The sequence below is a fragment of the Eulemur rufifrons genome, chromosome 28 (genome assembly GCF_041146395.1).
Source record: "Eulemur rufifrons isolate Redbay chromosome 28, OSU_ERuf_1, whole genome shotgun sequence".
In the NCBI taxonomy this organism is placed as follows: domain Eukaryota; kingdom Metazoa; phylum Chordata; class Mammalia; order Primates; family Lemuridae; genus Eulemur; species Eulemur rufifrons.
In genome coordinates this window covers 71485404-71504562 of record NC_091010.1, presented here as the reverse complement: position 1 = coordinate 71504562, position 19159 = coordinate 71485404, and the positions used below count along the sequence as shown (strand labels likewise).

General features: G+C 59.6%; 1 pseudogene; it reads left to right on the top strand.

Moving 5' to 3' along the window:
• Positions 1 to 18748, top strand: part of LOC138376170 (programmed cell death protein 1-like) — a 221197-nt pseudogene extending 202449 nt beyond the window's left edge.
• Positions 18749 to 19159: the final 411 nt, after the last annotated feature.

Below are 19159 nucleotides of genomic sequence, written 5' to 3'. Positions count from 1 at the left end.
TGGAAATCAGCTTGGGTTAGAACTGGCTGTGAAAAAGTCATTTTCCACTTGCCCCCACCAAGGCCACCTCGGGCAGAAGAGCGGTGACGTCCTTTTGCTCTCAGATGTGGGCCCCAGGGTGCCCTCACTCTCCCCAGCACTGCACCACCTTTTCTTCCTTGTCCACGGCCGTACCACCCTGAACGCGCCCGGCCTTGGCTCATCTCAGACGCTAAGCAGGGTCAGGCCTGGTTAGCGTTGGTGACCCCAGCAACCCCAGCCTGCTGTAAAGGCTGCAGTTGCCCCACCCTGTGGGCGGAAGTCCTGTGCCAACCCCACATCCACAACCCTCGCTGGGCTCCCTGACTGCACCTGGACAGACCCAGGGCTGGTCCTGGGGCAGGACCCCAGGCACAGGCTCTCTGAATCAGCTCTCGGTGTCTGGAATAGGTTCTCTGCTCCGACCTGCAGGGCATTCACACTCTGCTTCCCGAGGTCCTGGGTGCTCATTGCCCATAGGACTGGCAAATAGTGGCAAAATACTAAAATTGTCACCTACAGTTCCATCTGTAGTCAAGTGTAGGCGGTCAGTAGCTGCTTCTAAGCGTGTTGCAGAACGTGGGGGAACAGGGGAAAGCCCCCAGTTTAGCACCAAAGGTCCCAGGCAAACTGGGACAGTTGCCATGACAGATGGAGACACTCCTCCAAGACCAAGGAAGCAGGCTGGGGGCGCCCGAGTCCCAGCCCCTCTTGGTCTCCTGCACAGAGGTGCAGAGTCTCCAGGCCCCAAGCAGCCCGGGGAAGGAAATCGCTGCACCTCCGCTGCAGCCAGGCCTCTGGCCCAGGGGGTGTGACCCTCAGTTCTCTTAGGCAAGGGACCTCCAGCCAGCCTGTGGCAGGGATGAGGCCAAAGCTCTGCCCACCCCGCTCCCCGCAAGGACTTATTTGGCCTCTGTCCCCCTCAGTGAACGCTGCAGATGGAGCAGCCCCTACCAACCAGGGTGGGCTGCACGCTCCCAGGAGGTGGGGGGCACTGTCCCAGGCCAGTGCCTGCCTCACCCCCTGAATGACCGCAGGGCCAGCACGGATCCCATCCCCAGGGTACAGGGGTACCAACCTGGCCCTGACTCCAGCCCTGCAATGGGCACACACGTCATTTAGGGCTGCACTGGCTCTTGTCCCCAGCAGTGACAGAACCTGTGATCGAAGTTCTCGCCAGACGCGTCCAAGGCACCCAAAGCCCAGGCTCTGTCTCAAGCTCTGGGTGGACTTGGCTGACCCTGAGTAGGCTGATCCCCCGTCACTAGGAAATTTACCTAAAATCAGGCACTTGCTCACCACTTTGAGTCCCCTCAACGTTGGCTAAACTAATAGGAATTGCGTTTAAAAAAGGTGTCTGCCTTTACTCTTACCTGAGACTTTGACATTCCAAGTGTCTGTCCATTCAGTCGTCAACAGTAGTTATTGCTGCATCACGTTTAGGTGGGTCGAACCTGACACATTCAGACCGGACGAGGGTCAGGCGAGGGCTGGGTGAGGGCTCAGGCCCAGCTTTGGTTTATGCTGTCCAGGCTTTGAGTCCCAGGCCTCCTTTGGCCTTTTCACTGGTTTCTGTGCCTCAGTTTCCCCATAAGGATGACCAGAATAGCCAGTGCGTCTTAGCGCTGTCCCCGCGGACCACGAGCACGCGCTGCATGATCTGTTTGGGCCAGCGACGTGCAGTGACTCATTACAACGACCGTCAGGATGCTGCTCGCGGGGAGTGTCAGGCTTCAGCCGAGTCGCCCATTGGGCGGAGAAGCCGGCAGCCCGCCCTGGACCGCGGGGTGCCCCGTCCCTGCCCGCACTCCCCTCCCGTGTCCGCCCCCCACCCCGCCCCCACCGCCGTTGACCAATCTACTCAGCCACGTTGACCAATCTGGACTCAGCCACCCTGACCAATCAGATTCAGCCACACTGACCAATCAGGACTGAGCCACGTTGACCAGTCAGGTCTCAGCCACCTAGGCCAAACAGGACTCCCCCCACCCCCCTCGCCCTGACTAATCAGATTCAGCGACACTGAGCAATCAGGACTCAGCCGCACTGTCCAGATTCAGTCACACTGACCAATCAGGACACAGCTGTCCTGACCAGTGGGATTCAGCCACACTGACCAATCAGAACTCAGCCACATTGACCAATCAGGACACAGCCACCCTAACCAATCAGATTCAGCCACACTAACCAATCAGGATTCAGCAGCACTGGCCAGATTCAGCCACACTGACCAATCAGGATTCAGCTGCGCGGACAAATCAGGACTCAGTCGCACTGACCAATCAGATTCAGCCACACTGACCAATCAGGACCGAGCCACGTTGACCAGTCAGGACTCAGCCACGTTGACGAAACAGGACTCCCCCGCCCTGACTAATCAGATTCAGCCACACTGACCAATCAGGACTCAGCTGCACTCTCCAGAGTCAGCCACACTGACCAATCAGGATTCAGCTGCACTGATCCATCAGGACTCAGCTGCACTGACCAGTCAGATTAAGCTGCATTGACCAATCAGGACTCAGCCGCCCGGACCAATGACATTCAGCCACACTGACCAACCGGGACTCAGCCACATTGACCAATCAGGACACAGCCCCCCTGACCAATCAGATTCAGCCACACTAACCAATCAGGATTCAGCAGCACTGACCAGATTCAGCCACACTGACCAATCCGGATTCAGCTGCACTGACAAATCAGGACTCAGCCACACTGACCAATCACATTCAGCTGCACTGAACAATCAAGGCTCACCCGCGCTGACCAATCAGCGTCAGCCAAATTGACCAATCAGGATTCAGCCACACTGACCAATCAGTCTCGGCCAAATTGACGAATCAGGACCGAGCCAAACTGACCAATCAGACTCAGCCACGTTGACCCATCAGGACTCAGCTGCCCTGACCAATCAGATTGAGCCACAATGACCAATCGGGACTCAGCCACATTGACCAATAAGGTGCAGCCGCCCTGACCAATCAGATTCAGCCATACTGACCAATCAGGACTCAGCAGCACTGACCAGCCTCAGCCACACTGGCCAATCAGGATTCAGCTGCACTGACCAATCAGGACTCAGCCACACTGACCAATCAGTCTCAGCCAAATGACCAATGAATTTCAGTCAAATTGACCAATCAGACTCAGCCACATTGACCAATTAGGACTCAGACACACTGACCAATCAGACTCAGCCACCTTGACCAATGAGGACTCAGCCACACAGACCAATCAGACTCAGCCACGTTGACCAACCGGGACTCAGCAGCCATGACCAATCAGATTCAACCACACTGACCAATCAGGACTCAGCCACATTGAACAATCAGGACTCAGCCGCCCTGACCAATCAGATTCGGCCACACTGACCAATCAGGAATCAGGGGCGCTGACCAGATTCAGCTGCACTGACAAATCAGGACTCAGCTGCAGTGACCAATCAACACTCAGCAGCTCTGACCAATCAGATTCAGCTGCATTGACCAATCAAGACACAGCCGCATTGACCAATCAGCTCCAGCCATATTGACCAAACAGGATTCTGCCGCACTGACCAATCAACCTCAGCCAAATTGACCAGTCAGACTCTGCCGTGTTGACCAATCAGGACTCAGCCACACTGAGCAAGCAGACTCAGCTGCCTTGCCCAATCAGGACCCAGCCGCCCTGACCAATCAGATTCAGCCACACTGACCAATCAGGACTCAGCCACGTTCACCAATCAGGACTCAGCCAAGTTGACCAAGCAGATTCAGCCACCCTGACCAATGAGTATTCAGCAGCACTGTCCAGATTCAGCCACACTGAGCAATCAGGATTCAGCTGCACTGACAAATCAGGACTCAGCCGCAGTGACCAATCAACACTCAACCGCACTCACCAATCAGGACTCAGCCGCACTGACCAGATTCAGCCACACTGACCAATCAGGATTCAGCTGCACTGACAAACAGGACATTTCGTTGGATGCCAGACCTTGTGCATTTTACCTTGTCGGATGCCAAGTGTTCTTATGAGGCTACGAATACTCGTCAGTTTTGCTCTGGGATGCAGCTGGGCTTCTTGGAAACAGTTGGATCCTTTGCGATATGTTAGGCGGGGCCCTCCCCTGGGGGGTTAATCGTCTCCACGCTCAGGCAGGGTCTTCTAGGCATGTCCGCAGTGCTGTGCGTCACGTGTTCTCTGTCTGCCTGCTGAGCGTTGGCTCGTTCCTGCTAATCCTTCCGGGTGGATCTTTCGCCATCACGCCAGATGCTCAATAAATATCAGCTCAATAAATACCAAAGAATAAACATTAGACACCATTTTTCTTATGGTCTTAAAGTCAAATTTATTTTTTAAAATGACATTCTATCTAGAGCTTCCTCCTCCATCTGCCCTCTTTAATTTCAGGTATTTTGTCAAAATTCCTGGTCACTAAACAAAGCTGAACATGAGCTATTTAACGACACATGAATCGCCGGGACGTGGCCTCAGACGGCAGCGTAATGAAATGCCATCAGCGACCAGATGTGGCTCTTGCATCACCTGCATTTTGGGGACACGGAGGCATTTGTGGGACCTGTTATCGCTGCTCCCCAGCACGGGCGAGTGTATGTGACCCACACGCAGCGGGAGCAGGAGAGAGACCTGCCCGTGGCTGCAGCCCGGCCACGAGGCAGCCGCGCGGTGTGGATTCTTTTTCCGACTTTTGATTCTTTGTTTCTTCTTAGCTCCGTGCCTGACCAGGAGGCCGGTCAGCCCAGATGCCCCTCTTCAAAGAAGAAATCACAAGAAAAATTAGCAAATAGTTCAAATATTAGTCAAAATACATAAAATTTGTGGCATCATGTTAAAGGAAGATTTGTCACTTGAAATACAAAAGAGACTGCAAAAAGAAAGTATACAAATGGCCGATCAGCTCAGGAACAGCTGTTCAACTCAGTGGTCACTGAGGAAACGCAAACTGAAGCTGACAGGCTCCGGCTCCCGCACCGGGTCAGTCGCAGGCGGGCAGGGGCCTGTGTGGGGAGCCAGGGTCTGGATCAGAGGGGCTTCTGCGTATTTCCTGAGCAGCTGCTTCCAGCGCAGCTCCCTGGCGGAAAATGAACACAACTTCTCCAGGGCAGGCTAGGATTGTGTCTTGTGTGGGCCACGCTCCCCTGCAAACGCGAAGTAGTCATTAGCAGAAATAAGGAGGCTCTCGCGGCCCTGCGGGATCCCGTGGCCCTGGGCGATCCCGGTGGGTGGAGGAGGAGGGGTCAGATCCGGGGCGGTGTGCGGAGAGGGCCAGCCGAGCTGACGGGGCCACTGGCCCCCGGCCGGGAGAGCCCAGCGGCGGCTTGCAGCCTCCAGCAGCAGCGTTCCGGGTCCTGGAAGCAGCCCTCCTCCCACCTGCCGTCCGAGGCTGAGACCCGCAGGCCGGCAGAGCAGGGGAGCCGGGAAGCGGCACCTGCTTCCGGCCACGGCAAGGCCTGGAGACACCCGAGCGCCTCAGCTGAGGAACAGCCCACTCAGGATGGTTCTGGGACCGTGTGGGACTGGGCTGCCGGCACCACCCAGCACCCGGGACTCTGCCCCGCAGCTGGTCCCGCCTCAGCCCCCAGCCAGAGGGATCCACCTGTGCCTGCTGTGTCCAGCCTGGTCCCCTGCGGCCCAGGCGGGGGCGGGCCCAGGTGCTCTGTCCAGCCCTGTCTCCCGCCTGCCGGGACCCCCATCATAGTGTGGAGGGCGCCCCCCTGCGCTCCTGGAGTGGAAGGGACCCGCAGTTTAGCCGGCCAGGGTGGCCTCTGCACACCGGGCTGAGGCATCAGCACCCAGGTGGGCTCTGGGGAGGCCGAGGGAGGGTCCTGCCATACCCTGACCTTCGCCCCTATGTCAGCGAGGCTGCAAAGGAAAGGAGCAGAAACACGACGCCAGAGGTGAACAGGCGAGTCATCCTTCCAATGTCACAGAGCACGTGATGGGGACTCCTGGGACTGCAGGACACGGTCTGCCATAAGTGTCCAGGATGACAGGGTCAGACACTCGGGGGAAGGCATCTTATTTCCAAACTCCTTTTACTTGGGGGACCAGAGAGCAGGCTGTCAACAGCCTGACACATTATTAAGAATGTGTCACCCTCACCGGGAGGCTGCCAGGGCCTTGAGAAGGGGTGGCAGGTCCTCCAGGTGTGGGGAGGCGGCGTGGGTGCCCATGTTCATGGCCCAGTTGCTATTTTAAAAACTACCCGTGAGAGGAGCCCCCACAGCAGAGCAGCACCCCTCCCGCCGCTCTCCTGCAGAGAGACTCGCCCAGGGCCCACGGAGGTCCGCAGGTGAGCCAGGGTCGGGGTCTGCCAGTCACCTCGCGCTGTCCTTGCAGGAACTGCTGCGGGACCCTGCTCCCCCTTCCCTGGGTGGGCTCTGGGTCTGGAAATCAGCTTGGGTTACAACTGGGTGTGAAAAAGTCATTTTCCACTTGCCCCCACCAAGGCCACCTCGGGCAGAAGAGCGGTGACGTCCTTTTGCTCTCAGATGTGGGCCCCAGGGTGCCCTCACTCTCCCCAGCACTGCACCACCTTTTCTTCCTTGTCCACGGCCGTACCACCCTGAACGCGCCCGGCCTTGGCTCATCTCGGACGCTAAGCAGGGTCAGGCCTGGTTAGCGTTGGTGACCCCAGCAACCCCAGCCTGCTGTAAAGGCTGCAGTTGCCCCACCCTGTGGGCGGAAGTCCTGTGCCAACCCCACATCCACAACCCTCGCTGGGCTCCCTGACTGCCCCTTGACAGACACAGGGCTGGTCCTGGGGCAGGACCCCAGTCACAGGCTCTCTGAATCAGCTCTCCGTGTCTGGAATAGGTTCTCTGCTCCGACCTGCAGGGCATTCACACTCTGCTTCCCGAGGTCCTGGGTGCTCATTGCCCATAGGACTGGCAAATAGTGGCAAAATACTAAAATTGTCACCTACAGTTCCATCTGTAGTCAAGTGTAGGCGGTCAGTAGCTGCTTCTAAGCGTGTTGCAGAACATGAGGCAACAGGGGAAAGCCCCCAGTTTAGCACCAAAGGTCCCAGGCAAACTGGGACAGTTGCCATAACAGATGGAGACACTCCTCCAAGACCAAGGAAGCAGGCTGGGGGCACCCGAGTCCCAGCCCCTCTTGGTCTCCTGCACACAGGTGCAGAGTCTCCAGGCCCCAAGCAGCCCGGGGAAGGAAATCCCTGCACCTCCGCTGCAGCCAGGCCTCTGGCCCAGGGGGTGTGACCCTCAGTTCTCTTAGGCAAGGGACCTCCAGCCAGCCTGTGGCAGGGATCAGGCCAAAGCTCTGACCACCCCGCTCCCTGCAAGGACTTCTTTGGCCTCTGCCCCCCTCAGCGAACGCTGCAGATGGAGCAGCCCCTACCAAGCAGGGTGGGCTGCACGCTCCCGGGAGGTGGGGGGCACTGTCCCAGGCCAGTGCCTGCCTCACCCCCTGAATGACCGCAGGGCCAGCACGGATCCCATCCCCAGGGTACAGGGGTACCAACCTGGCCCTGACTCCAGCCCTGCAACGGGCACACACGTGGTCATTTAGGGCTGCACTGGCTCTTGTCCCCAGCAGTGACAGAACCTGTGATCGAAGTTCTCGCCAGACGCGTCCAAGGCACCCAAAGCCTGGGCTCTGTCTCAAGCTCTGGGTGGACTTGGCTGATCCTGAGCAGGCTGATCCCCGTCACTAGGAAATTTACCTAAAATCAGGCACTTGCTCACCACTTTGAGTCCCCTCAACGTTGGCTAAACTAATAGGAATTGCGTTTAAAAAAGGTGTCTGCCTTCACTCTTACCTGAGACTTTGACATTCAAAGTGTCTGTCTGCTCAGTCGTCAACAGTAGTTATTGCTGCGTCACATTTAGGTGGGTCTAACCTGACATTCTGACCGGACGAGGGTCAGGCGAGGGCTGGGTGAGGGCTCAGGCCCAGCTTTGGTTTCTGCTGTCCATGCTTTGAGTCCCAGGCCTGTTTTGGCCTTTTCACTGGTTTCTGTGCCTCAGTTTCCCCACAAGGACGACCGGAATAGCCAGTGCGTGTTAGCACTGTCCCTGCGGACCACGAGCACGCGCTGCATGATCTGTTTCGGCCTGCGACGTTCAGCGACTCATTACAACGACCGTCACGATGCTGCTCGCGGGGAGTGTCAGGCTTCAGCCGAGTCGCCCATCGGGCGGAGAAGCCGGCAGCCCGCCCTGGACCGCGGGGTGCCCCGTCCCCGCCCGCACTTCCCTCCCGTGTCTGCCTCCGGCCCCGCCCCTGCCCCCATTGACCAATCAGATTCAGCTACGTTGACCAATCTGGACTCAGCCGCGCTGACCAATATCATTCAGGTGCACTGACCAATCAAGACTCAGCCGCACTGACTAATCCGCTTCAGCCACATTGACTAATCAGGATTCAGTCGCACTGACCAATCAGTCTCAGCTAAATTGACCAATCAGACTCAGCCTCGTTGACCGATCAGGACAGAGCCACACTGACCAATCAGACTCAGGCGCGTTGACCAGTCAGGACTCAGCCACACTGACCAAGCAGGACTTAGCCAAGTTGACCACTCAGGACTCAGCCACATTGACCACTCAGGACTCAGCCACCTTGACCAAACAGGACTCCGCCGTCCTGACTAATCAGATTCAGCCACTGACCAGATTCAGCCACACTGACCGATCAGGACTCAGCTCCACTGACCAATTAGATTAAGCTGTATTGACCAATCAGGACACAGCTGCCCTGACCAATGAGATTCAGCCACACTGACCAGTCACAACTCAGCCACATTGACCAATCAGGACACAGCTGCCCAGACCAATCAGATTCAGCCACACTACCCAATCAGGATTCAGCAGCATTGACCAGAGTCAGCCACATTGACCAATCAGGATTCAGCTCCACTGACAAATCAGGACTAAGCCGCACTGACCAATCAGATTCAGCTGCACTCACCAATCAAGACTCAACTGCAGTGACCAATCAGCGTCAGCCACATTGACCAATCAGGATTCGGCCATACTGACCAATCAGTCTCCCCCAAATTGACCAATCAGGACGGAGCCCAAATGACCAATCAGACTCAGCCATGTTGACCAATCAGGACTCAGCCACACTGACCAATCATACTCATCTCCATTGACCAATCAGGACTCAGTCACCCTGAACAATGAGATTCAGCCACACTGACCAATCAGGACTCAGCCACATTGACCAATCAGGACACAGCCACCCTCACCAGATTCAGCCACATTGACCTATCAGGATTCAGCAGCACTGACCAGATTGAGCCACAGTGACCAATCAGGATTCAGCTGCACTGACAAATAAGGACACAGCCGCACTGACCAATCACATTCAGGTGCACTGACCAAGCAAGATGCAGCCGCACTGACCACTGAGCCTAAGCCACATTGACCAATCAGGATTCAGTCACACTGACCAATCAGGCTCAGCCACATTGACCAATCAGACTCAGCCACACTGACCAATCAGACTCAGCTGAGTGGACCAGTCAGGACTCACCTCCCCTGACTAATCAGATTCAGCCACACTGACCAACCAGGATTCAGCTGCAGTGACCAATCAGGACTCAGCTGCACTGACCAATGATGACGTAGCCTCATTGACCAATCAAACTCAGCTGCACTGGCCAATCAGTACTCAGCCTCACTGTTCAATCCGACTCAGCTGCCTTGACCAATCAGGACTCAGCCAAGCTAACCAATCGGACTCAACTGCATTGATCAGTCAGAATCAGCTGCATTGAGCAATTAGAAGTAAGCCACAGTGACCAATGAGACTCAGCTGCATTGAGCAATTAGATTCATCTGTATTGATCAATCAGGACTCAGCCGCACTGACCAATCAGACCAAGCCAGTGAATCCTTCATTTGTATAATGAACCTGACTGGAGCCTGGGCGGGAACTTACGCTGTGTCACCTGTGCCTTCCCTGTGCTCTCTGGAACGGCCACCCTATCACACGGAATGCGGGGTCTCTGGAATGACTCTCTTTCCTCCAGACTCCTTTTTAGAGAACTTCTGTTCCCGGCACGCGCGTCCTGCAGACTTTCCCCCAGCTGTCCATACCCGCAGGCCAGTCCGGCCCCGCCCTGCACCCTCCCCAGACCTCCCGCTCAGGCTGCAGCTCATCCTTGCCCGGGCCGGCCATGGGAGCTACTGGAGCCCCGAGGGCACGGACCTCGCCCGCTTGGCAGTAGGCTGCATGGTCGCGGTGCCTGGAAGAGGCTGCCCAGCTCCCGCACATCAAAGGGCCCATCCTCCAGCCGCCTGGGACACTGGGGAGCCACCGCACCCTGGCTGAGAATCCTTGCTCAAGGCCAGAGACCCTGAGTCCCCACTGGGACCCCTGCTGGTGGCCTTTTGCGATACAGCTTGAAAGCTGCCAGCTGTGCCAGCTTCCTCTGCCACGTGGCACAGCTGCAACTGGCACAGCTCCTCACTGCCTCCTGCCAGTGTCCTTGGCTGGACTTTGGAACGTCCCAGTGGCCACTTCCCCTTGCTCCCCAACACCTCTGCTGCTTCCCACCAGGACCCTGCTTGGCCAAGCCGGCGCTCTAGCATAGGTAGCTTCCTCTCCAGGGGCCTGGGCATCTTGAGGCTGGCAGGCGTCGGGCCAGCTCGCAGCCCCGGCACGTGGGGGGCTGTTGGCCTGCTGTGAGTCTACTGCTTGTACTCTGTGCCTTCCGATGTCGAGGGTCAACTGTCTACCCTGTGGCCAGCCAATTCCCACTAAGTCCCTGCCTGCCAGGGTCCGAGGCCCCCACGTGTGTCTGGAGCGTCTCCTGAGTTTGGCTTTTGTGTCCCTGGTGGATTTTGAGGTGCTTCGCAAGGTGCTCACAAGCAGCAACTTTGATCGCTGCCATATTGCCTCAGTCCCCCAACCCCCAGCAGCTGCCCACTCCAAACAAAATGATGGGGCACGTTGGGGAGGCCCAGGAACACAGGCAGGGCTGGGACCAGGCAGGCAAGGCGCTGAGCTGGGTGGTTCTGTGCCCCAAACAGGAACCAGGTCGAGAGGCCCATTCTGGCATCCGGCTGCTCGATCCCCATGTGGCTCCAGTGAGAGGGCCCTGGAACTGCCGCTTGAAGACAGAGCCTGCCCTGGGCCAGGAACCCGGGAGGGGCTCAGCAGGCCCGAGGCTGCGGGCAGCCAAACCCCAGGGCCAGCCAGGGTCAGGTGTGCTGTGGGCTGGGTGGTGTCTGATGGGCTGGTCCTGCCTTGGCTGTGCGGAGGGGGAGGGTGAGAATGGTGCTGCTTCTCCAGGGAGAGGCTGAACAGACATCCAAGAGTTGCTGCAGCCGAGCATGACCGACCACCGACTGCCAGCAGCCCCAGGCCACCTGGAATGAAACTCCAAACTCCGGAGCCCCCCCGGCAGGGGATGAGGGGTGAACGCTGAGGGAGGAGTCGGACCATGCAGAAGGGACAGAGAGGGGCTGCAGGGCCCAGGGGGTGGGCAGGAGCCCCTTAGCCCCTGCACAGTCCCATACCTGTGGATTGGGCACAGGGAGCTGCCCAGGAGCCCTGTGTCCCTGAGACTCCTGCACCCCACAGCCACACCCCACCCCGCTGCCAAGTCAGCGTCCTGACACCCTCCTGGCCCAAAGCAGTAGCCCAGGGCCTGGTCAGCAAGAGAGGCTTCCAGGAGGGAGAGCTGCCCCCCCCACACACACTGCTGCAGAGGGCACAGGGATGAGACAGGTGTGGACACAGGTCCCCCAGGTCCCCTCTCAGGGCTTCCCTGGGAGGCTTGGTCCCACCAGGGCCTGCCCTACACTTGGCTGTGTAGATCCCGCTGGTTCAGGAAGGCCCTGGGACTTCCTACCAGGTTCACATGGTTGGGGAGGAGAGTGGGCCTCCATGACCATCCTTTGGTAAAACTGAGTCAGTTCCATCCATGGAGCTCCAGGGCAGGTGGCACTCCCAAGATGTTACGTGGTGTCGCTGTGCCACCCAGGTGGCCACACCTCCTACTTGCCCCCTCCCTCCTCTGCCTGTGTGTCCATCTCCGCCTCTTTGTCTCCCCTGCTCTCTGTCTCTGTCTGTCTCTGTCTCCCTCACTCTCTTGTCTCTGCCTCTCTCAGGAGGTGCAAGACCAGCCACAGAGTCCAGAACCTGACAGGCAGGGAGTGGGTCTGGCCCAGCCAGCTCAGGTGTGAGCAGAGGGCAGGGGAATGGGCACCCTCGAGAGCCGGCCTCCTGCGGGGACCTCTGAGCTCCCAGCTGTGCACAGGGACCCTGGGCAGGGAGCTGAGCAGGGCAATTGGGGACCTGGCCCTCTGGCAACTCCTCATGCCACTGGTAGAGCTGGTGTGATAGCGCCCCCCAAATTTGCGTCCACTAGGAACCTCAGAATAGGAACTTATTTTAAAATAGGATCTTTGTAGAAGTAATTAAGTTAATGATCTTGAGATGGGGGCCCTAAATCCAGTGACAAGTGTCCTTATAACAGACACCCCAGGAGGAGGCCCCATGAGGACAGAGCAGAGGAGGAGCTGGCGGCCACAAGCCCAGGATGCAGGGAGCCACCAGACTCTGGAGACAAGGAAGAGTCCTTCCCTGGAGCCTCCAGGGGGCACATGGCCCTGATCGTCTGGCCTGCTGGCCCGAAGACAGGAAGCTCCTGTTGTTTAAGCCACCCAGTTTTACAAACACAACTTCTGCGAAGAAGTTTGTTCACTGCTGGTGAATCGGTCCTTAAAAACTGGAAGGTAAATCCGTGGAAGTTGTCCAGGTCTTGTCAATGGACCAAGAGCCCAGAGCAGGGTCAAAGGGCGCACTGGTCAGGTGGCCATGGCTGGTGAAGGGCCACTAATTCCCAAACCAGGATCTAATTTTCCTAGCTGAGCAAGGCCCTATGCCACTATTTTAGGTGACTTTCTAAGTGCAGACTGAGCTGACTGCCTGCTAGGGAATGACACACCTGCCATCTAAAATCAATTCCATTCGCAGAGAGTCAGGAATGGTCTTCATGAGCTGGCTGGCTCCTGGTGTGACACCGGGGCCCTGTCCAGGAGCGGTGCCGGGCTTTCTGGTGGCGCTGCACAGCCGGCCTGGTTCTCCTCTGGGCAGGGGACTCGCTTAGCTCCCTGGACGGCGACTGCCTGCCTGCTTGTCCTGGAATAATTCTACTCCCAAAGCCAAGGCCACCTCTAGCTGTGATTCTATTGATAACATCACTGAATTTATGTCAAGAGCATTTGTACTCGTTTTGAAAAACGGACCACTGAGTCACCTTTTGACTAAAATGGTAAAAGGAACACAACCTGGGTGATCTTTTCACTACCTGGTTTATATCGTCAGTACTAACTTCCAGAAGGCAAGTGCCCAGGGCTCCGTGGGCCACAAAGAAAGCCCAGCCAGCCACAATGGATGTAAAAAGAAACTGAGTCACAGGACTGGCCCAGTGTGACCCCACCCGCTCGCGCTCTCCTGCTCTGTGCCTTGCCTGCGCTCTGGAGGAGACTTCTCAGAACAGCAAGAGTTAGGGTCAGTCTGGGTGGCGGCTGCAGAAGCGACCCCAGAGGGGCTGAGAGGAAGCTGAGGCCTGGCCGCTGTGGTGGCCATGCTGCCCCCAGGTTCCCGAGGTGTCAGTGCTGGTCTTCGCAGGTGGCACGGCCTGTTGGATGCCAGCACCCCTCACCCCTTCTCCGGTTCAGCATCCGGTGTCGTCTGCTGCCTTTGTGGGTCTCTGAGCGCGGGGCCTGGGGCTGCGGTGTCACCGGCAGACAGGTCTTCACGCTCTTTCGCCGCTCCGTCCCCTCCCTGTGTCCAACTAGTGATGTTAACTGGTGCTCCTGGGCGTCCCGGGTGCCCGGGCATCTGTGGGCTGGATAACAGGCCAGTGAGGACAACCTTGGTGGGAAACTCGAGTGCTGGAATGTTCCACCTTCCCATCCTGATGCTCCCTCGCAGGGACAGGGCATTGCCATGTGACCTGGCAGGGTCTCCTCTCTGCCCCCCCAACCTGAGAAGGAGTGGCTGTCCGTGCTTTCTCACCTTAGGTCTGGGCACAGGTGGCTCCAGTGGTCACCCCTGCCGTGAGCCTGTTCTCAGCCCCAAGTGCAATTCCTGGGGACTGAGGGCGCCAGGCGGCTGGGTGCCGGGAGGCCTCTGTGGGCCAGGGAAGCCCTGCGCATCCATATCTCCTTCCAAGGGGCTGGGGGTGGAAGATGCCCACCAGCCGCCCCTGCCGCAGGCCCTGCCTGCCTGCCTTCCTCAGTTTCCCTTCCTGGAAGGCTCCTTGCCTGGACTCCCCTCTCCCGCCTGTCCTGTCCCTTCCACTGCCCACCCCTGGTCTCCAAGCGGGTCTGAGGCCACACCTGGTTCTGGCGAGCAGTGGGGTCCCGGGGTGTGCTCCCTGGCGAGGGCTGTCATTGGGAGTGTGCAGATGTCCTGGGGACACCTGCTCGGGACACCAGCTCCGCCCTTCTCCTCTCACTTCCTCAGGAACAGTGGAGACCTGCGGGGCTTCGTCCCTCCCAGCCTCCAGGTTGCCCGAATGAAGGGCAGGCACACCCGGCACCCTCGCGGGGCTGGGGCCTCACTGGGTTCCGAGACCCCGTCCTAGCGACCTTCTGGGCAGGGAGCAGCCTGAAGTGCGTGTTAGTGTGGCTGCAGAAGGCTGCCAGGGGGACGTGCAGCTGCGAGGGGTCTGGCCCCACGGTGCTGGGACAGGCGGTGGCCTGTGGCTCAGATACGCAACGTCGGAATGAAGAAAGGGCTCCCCGAGGCCCCGCGGTGATCGTGTGACCCCTGAGTGGGGTCAGAGAGCAGCCTCCGGCTCCACGGGGCAGGGGGTCTCAACGCCAGGGGAGCCCCCCACGTGCTCCGGCCACCCCCAGCCTAGGCCTGGCCCCTCCCAGGCCACCGTGGCCTCCCCAACACCCCCGTCCCTCCTGGTGGGTGTGACAGGCAGTGTGCAGAGTCACACGGCTGTGGGGACCCGCCCCCCACCGGCACAGCCGCCTGGGTCCCGCCTGGCCCCTCCACGGGGCCCCTGCTCAGGCCGCACAGCCCCATGCCCAGCGGGCGCCAGGCGGGCTCCACGGGAAGCCTGTGCGGCCGTGGCTGGGCCTCGGCTGTGGCGTGGGGAGCCCAGGGTCCTCGCCCTCGGCCTGGGCAGGGCTGTGGCGGAGCCGCCCCAGGATCCTCCCTGGTCTCACCTCTCGCAGTCATCCAGCACTTTCCAGACATCTCTGATTTCCTTCCTAAGCAAGAGGGGTCACTTCAGACACCTCATTCGCCCACGCGAGGTGCCCGGTGGGGACGGCCACGCATCGGTCCTGGCCACACGCACCCTGGCGTGGCTCACTCGCCTCTTGGGCTGGCCTGGCCATGGGCACGGGGGCTGGCTGCCCCCTGCCCCCTCAGAGCTGTGACTGCTCCGTGAGAGGTCCCCACGCTGCCCCGAGGCAGTAGAGGGACCCGTAGTAGCCGTGGCAGCTGCAGCCTCTTTCCTGTCACCACGCGCTGGGGGCCAAGCCCAGCCGGCGTCGCGGGGAAAGGAGCCGAGAGAGCACAGTGGGGACTGACACCGCAGGGCTGGGCCAGCACCTGGGTCCAGTGGGGGACAGGACTGGGGTGGACAGGAAGGTCACCTCGCTGCACCGCGGGCAGATGTCTCAGTTCTCAGTCTTGGTCGGTGCCTCCCCGGGAGGAGGCCGCTTTCCCAGGCGGCTGGGGGGCCGGCGGGGCCACGGGGGCAGCTGGGTCTGCTCCGCTGACCGTCACTCCGACACCAGCACACACCAGGGCTCGGGTCTGCAGCAGCTTCAGCCTGCGCTTCCTCCTGCACCTCAGTTTCCCCACGTGTAAATCCGGGACCACGGCAGAGCCAGGTGCAGTCTGGGGGTGAAGCCGGCAGGTGAGGGCTCTTTGGCCCTCCCGGGACCCCCAGCTGTGGGCAGGAAACGCCACCGCTGGTCACATGGGCCGAAATGGGGGCTCCTCTTCTCCCGTGTGCCAGAGAAGCACATGTGAGTAGGTGAGGGTAAGCGTGAAAGGGCATGAGCACACGTGGGCGGTGTGCGTGTGTGAGTGAGCATGCGTAGGCTGTGTATGTGCATGTGTGAGCATGCGTGGTCGGTGTATGTGCGTGTGTGAGCAAGCGTGGGTGGTGTGCGTGTGTGAGTGAGCATACGTAGGCGGTGTGCGTGTGTGTGTGTGTGTGTGTGTGAGCATGCGTGGTCGGTGTATGTGCGTGTGTGAGCACGTGTGGGCAGTGTACGTGTGTGTGAGCACGCGTGGGCGGTGTGCGTGTGAGTGAGCACGCGTGGGCAGTGTGCATGTGTGTGTGCACACGCGTGAGTGTGTCCACGAGGCAGCGTCCTTGGCGGGAGAGCAGCCACCACCACATCCTCATGCAGGGGGTTGGGATCGTGAGGCCCCGTTGCCATCACAGAAGCGCGATGGCCCTGCTGACGACTCCCGTCCCCAGAGTCCCAGCTCTGAACTTGTCCTGAACGCAGGGCAGAGGCTGGGCCCTGAGCCTGCCACGAGGACCCACTGCCTCCGGGCTGGGGTCTCCATCCAGGCCCCCGTCCGCCCCCCAGAGCAGAGCAGACGGGCCCAGGGCAGGGCACCTAAGGGTCAGGGCCCAGGCGGGCAGAGCTGGGACATGCGGGGTCGGGCCTTGCACAGCCCTCTCTGGGCGCCTGGAGCCTAGAGGGGAGGGGGAGGCTCCTGGGGAAACAGGGTTGGGGACAAGCCCCGAGCCTCAGGTCTCAGTGAAGTCGAAGGAGAGCGCCCGCCCCGAGGGCCCTGGCGGAGGGCCCGCCCACGAGGCTACCGAGCTGAGGGAAATGGGGGTCTCCCCGGCTGCCCAGCCCCTCCCTCATGCTGGGCCCTGCTGCCTCTCCACCCCTCAGACGCCCCCGACAGGCCCCTCAGCTTCTCCCCCGCCCGGCTCTGGGTGCCCGAGGGGGCCACCATCACCTGCAGCTTCGCCAACACGTCCGAGAGCTTCCTGCTGAACTGGTACCGCATGAGCCCGAGCAACCAGACCGACAAGCTGGCCGCCTTCCCCAAGGACCGCAGTCAGCCCGGCCAGGCCCCCCCTTCCCCCTCACGCAGCTGCCCAAAGGACGCGACTTCCAGATGAGCGTGGTGGCCGCCCTGCGCAATGACAGCGGCATCTACCTCTGTGGCGCCATCTTCCTGACCCCCAAGATGCAGATCAAAGAGAGCCCCCGCGCAGAGCTCACGGTGACAGGTGCGGCCCCCGAGACAGGGCTGGGGGTGGGCAGCCCTCCCCCGCAGGAACAGGAGCTGCAGGGGTGTGGGGGGCAGGGGCTCTGACGGCCACTCAGGGCCACAGTGACTGACCCCTGATGGGGCAGGTATGCCAGGTGGGCACTCTTCTGAGGAGCAGGCCAGGAAGAGCTGTCACTGCACAGCTGAGGTACTGCAAGGCCCCTCAGGTCAGGGAGTGCAGGGCAGGTAACCCTAGGGGAAGGGAGCCCGCCCATGGGTGCCCCTGCAGACCCAGCCCCCGAGGACCCCGCCCCCAACCTTCGTCCTTTGTGCCCTTCCAGAGAGAGCTGCGGAATCTCCCCCACCGCACCGCAGCGCCCGCCCAAGCCTGGGGGCCAGTTCCAAATCCTGGTGGTCAGTGTCACCAGCGTCCTGGTGGGTGTCCTGGTGCTGCTGCTACTGGCCTGGGTCCTGACCGCTGCCTGCCCCAGGGGCCACTCGAGGTAACAGCTGCCACAGCCCTGCCTGAAGCATCAGCGCACAGTGACGGGTGGCCCTGGAAGCAAGCACTTGCAGCCCTGTGTCCCCAGCATGGAGGGACAGATCAGGGACAGCAAGCCAGCCTGGAGGGGTGATGAGTTCACAGGGACAGATACCGTGAGATGGGAGGACCGTCAGTGACTCAACCCAGCAGGGCTCAGTGGCCGGAGGGTGGGAGTCGAGGTGAGGGTGGGCAGGCTGGCGTGGGGCCTGCTCTCCCTGGAGATGGAGAACAGCCCAGTTAAGGCGGCACACATTGATGTCAGGGTGTTTGGACATCGAAGAATAGATTTCCAGGACAAAGTTGATGTATTAGTTAGTTACTGTTAGTTGTAGTAAAACTACCCCAAAATGTAGCCGCTTAAAACTACACCTGTTCATTCCTCAGCAGTTTGCGTGGTCAGGAGTCCAGCACCGCGGAGCGGGGCCTTCCGCACAGGGCCCCTCACGAGGCTTCCACCAGGTGCCGGTGCGGTCACCTTCTCACCTGCGGGCAGGGGTCTGAACCTGAGTCCCCACAAGGTGAGGGCCAGTGCAGGTCCTCGTGGGCGGCTGGCCAGGCGCCACCTTCTCCTTCCACTCCGAGCCGCGTGGGCTCTCCTAGGGTGAGCGGCACCAGGGCGACAGCCCATGGGAGGGAGCGAGCGGGAGGCCAGAGAGCTCCAGCCAGGGCAGCGCGGGTCGGTCTCCTGGGCTACTCTCCCTCTAGTTCCAGCACCGCCTCTGTGTCCTGTTCCTGGGGCTGCAGTCGCTAGGCCCAGCCCCCACTCCAGGCCGTGGGGCCACAAGGCCTGAGCACCCAGGGTGGGCTGTTGGGAGCCACTGAAGCTTGGGGGACAGTCATCCCAGTGAGTCCTCAGCTCGGCATGGTGAGGATGCAATCCCGTGGGAAGGTGTGTGCCACCCCGGGTGTGTGCCCTCCAGGGGAGAAAACCTGCTGGCCCAGTCCAGGAAACCCAGGGTTTCCCAGTCGCTGGAGCTGGAGTGAGCGTCCAGTCACACTGGGGGACAGTCGCCCGGCTCAGCAGCGCTCTGGCCTCAGGTTCCTGCTGGAAGGTCTGCAGTTTTGCGGCTGTCTCTCACCCTCTGCCTAATCAGGTCAACACACTGACCGCCATGTGAATTGCATTTAACTCAGGCTAGTTTTGAGCCCAGGTCTGTGTGAAGCAAAACCCTGCAGTTGGTTCACGAAAATCTTGATGTTCTCATTGTTACAACTAATACTGACAATTTAATTCAAAAAATGTGGGTTGAGTTGCATATAACCCATGCACAGAAAACAATAAAAAGTAAGAAATTAGAATGGATCGTTTAGTTTTAATAAAACACCATGGCCCCACGGAATTTTTTTTTTTTTTAGTGTGGCAGTCAGGTGTTAAATGTTTCACATGGAACTTAC